Here is a 3,323-nt window from a genome sequence, read left to right as displayed (position 1 = left end):
CAGCCTTCTGCCCATGTTGTAGCAATTACTTAGGTTTCCATGTCCCTCTCTCCCTCACTCATTCAGACTGTGATTGTGGAGTCTGCATTTAGTTAAGATGCAACTCTGCTTTGCATTACAAATGTTTACCAGGTAATCAGCCCAACTGACAGCTCTTTAGCATTTGCAGTCTTCTAATGCCTTGCACACTTCAATGTATCATCTCAAGGAGCTGTTTGCACTGGGGCTGAGTCTTGAAATGTTCAGTGGTGAAGTTTCCACCCGCTACGCACTGTACAAGGTAGGGCTAGGGCAGACTCAAATATGTTAGAAAACACCAGCGAGAGTTTTAGAGTGTTTTCAGTATTTTATATTATAACCCTTGCCTCCCACTTACAACAGGGATACAGGAACAGTCTGCTGAGAGAGGCTTTACTGCGCAAGACAACACCTGAGCAGCAGATAAGGAACCTTATCCTAGCGGGTTTATAATGGGAGCTAATGGCTGGCTCTGAGTCTGGATTAAGAGCCACTGAAGCTGGCTCTGCAATGAAGATCAGGAGAGATATGTACACAGTGGGGCAAATTCTGTGTTCTGACACCCACGCAGCCCATTTATGTCAATGTGAGCGGGAGGAGAGCCTGACCTAGTGCATTAGAAATGCCAGCCAAGGTGCTAAAACAGCTAGGGGAGATGGAGGGAGAGATTTGTTGCCAGAGCTCAGGATCCAGCCAGCACCCCGTGCCTCCCAGAAGCTCCTTGGAAAATCTGCCCCATAAAGCCCGAGACAGAGCTTGCCCATTGAGATGGGATTTTTCTCCATCCTTGCTCGCCTTGCTCATGGGGCTGGGTAGGGCGATGACTCCTTTCATCCCCAGCTCCCAAGCACACACCTTAAACAGTTAAAGGGAAAATTCACTGAAGTTGCATTAAGCATGGTCTGTGGAGCTGTCAGCGTGCAGGGGACATTATCATCCAGAGTTTACGTAACTGAGTTCAGGCCCCCGGTAGGTTTTCTGGGTAGCGTCAGCTGCGGGAGCAATATAGTCTCTTCACACGGGGAGGAGAGAGTAGAGAGAGAGGCTGAGCCTTGCTGAAGCCATTGCTTTCTCGGTGCTGGCAGTGCTGTCAGCTCTGAGCACCCAGAAGGTGCCTGACCATCTCCATCCTCTGCTAGGACCGGCAGAAAGAGGCAGCCTGAAGAAAGCGGCCCTTTAAAGGGCTTTTCTGAGCCAAGCAGTATTAGCCTGCACTGTGCCCCCCTAACCTCGTCTCCTCTGCCTGAACCTCACCGCGAGCCTGGTTTTAATGATTCTGCTGGGCTGAAGTAGCAGGGATTCCTATTTGTCAGCATTTTCTATAGTGTCTGTCACGGCAGTGTCTGAGCACCGCTGATTGCTCTTTTCCTTTTGGACAGCTCAACAGTGTGGAAAATTGCAAGGGTCAAACCTCGAAAAATTCTTGTACAGAAAGCTCTCCAGGGTCTAGTGTGGGCATGATTATGCATATTAGAGGATGTGGTCTGTAAGTATCTGGGGATGGGGGTAGGCAGGGCCGCGCAGATCAGCTGGGACTATTTATGGCAGGGGCGGGCAATTATTTCAGGCGGAGGGCCGCTTACTGAGTTTTGGCAAGCCATCGAGGGCCACGTGGCAGGCAGCCAGGGGCAGATGTATATTAATTTTCTAAATTATTTTAGGGGCCCCGCAGGCCGGATGGAATGGCCTGGTGGGCTGCATCCGGCCCGAAGGCTGCGTTTTGCCCACCCCTGATTTATGGCCGGAGTTAAGCCCCACAGCTTGCCTACTTCTGTGCAGCCAGAGCAGACTGGTGGAGCAGTTCATGAGAAGTGCTGGGCTTTCTCTTCAGCCAGCCCTCATGGCTCTTGTGCACTTGAATAGCTGTCGCTTAGAGGGTGGTTTGGCTAAGCAGACTCCAACATCTGTCCGAACTAGTGGAGCTCAACTCTTGGCCTTTGGCATTTCTGACTGCCACTCCAGGTGGGATCTGAGGACCAGAGATATAACAGCATTGAAACTAATGGCGGGGAGAGGGGGAAGAAGAGGGAGGGAAAGTTCTCAAGTCTCAATGATCCAAGCAATTTTTTCCTAACCAAGGTCAGCCTGTCCTGTCTGATCATAGCAGGCACGATCTTCACCACTCGAGAAAGCCATGATTGCAGCAGATACGTGTACAGAGAGCTGTTTTTAATGGTAGCCACAGGATAAGCGAAAGAGACCACTTCTTGTCAAGTGTTGATGAAAGTGCTGATGCCAGGAACAGCTCAGGGCTGTGGGAGTACTGGGGAAGGTGGGACTGTCCTGCTTAGCGCGCAGAAGTATTATCTTGAATAGCAAATAATCAGTGCTCTGCAGAAATAGATTGCATCACCATCGTTATCCAGCTGAACAGGACAATTGCATTGCAGCTAACTGGAGGATTATCAAAATGGGATGAGGCAGTTAAGAACAAAATTGGGGTTCTGATTGCAAAATGAGAAGATCAGTTGAGGAGAGAGAGGATTCCTTCTGAAAGCATTCGACATTGGGAGTGACCAGAAGGTCCTTGTGACATGCACCAGCGGCCAGCTTTTGAGAATGCAGCTTGGCCTTTGGGTGTCAACGGCGAGCCTTGAAAAATGGAAAAAGATCCTAGGATGGGTCGAGTTCTGGCAGAGGTATTTAGAGGCAGGAGATCCAATTCTATCGATGCCTTGAATTAACTCTTTGGTACAATTTGGAAAGAGGACATTGCCCCCGTGAGTGGAAGGAAATGCCTCCTGGATAAATTCCTAACTAAAGACAATCTTCTGCTGAATAAGAGCTGGAAAGACATTATGCTTCACTCTCAATTAATCAGACCTTTGGCAGGATTAATGGCCACCCAGCTTAAAGAGCAACAGCCTAACTTCATGAAATAGAAATCACATTTGCATCCTATAGCTTCCTTGAGAAAGGTCATTGACCTGATGATCTTTAAGGTCCCTTTCAGCCCCTAACAACTATGAAACTGTGAAACAGAGTATTGAATGCCAAGCAATGCTGGCCGTGCACTTTATACTTTGAAAAAGCATTTGATAACACAGACAGGGACGTTATTTGGAAGTCACTGGGGTATTATGAAACTCTAGAAAAGATGGTTAAAGCCTTTTATAGTGGATTTGAATGCAGGGTATACCATGATATCAGTAGACAAGGGTTTTGTTGCCCTTTCTTCTGGTTATAACTGGATTTGGGGAGCTGTAAGTGGAAATGAAAAATCAGGAATAGAATGGACAACATCATCTCAACACTTAAACAACCTAGATTTTGCAGTTGTAAATGATCTTATGGTCCAGCAGCTG

The sequence above is a fragment of the Gavialis gangeticus genome, unplaced genomic scaffold, assembly GCF_001723915.1.
Source record: "Gavialis gangeticus isolate Ggan-Ray unplaced genomic scaffold, GavGan_comp1, whole genome shotgun sequence".
Classification (NCBI taxonomy): Eukaryota; Metazoa; Chordata; order Crocodylia; family Gavialidae; genus Gavialis; species Gavialis gangeticus.
Note: the sequence above shows the minus strand (reverse complement) of the source record.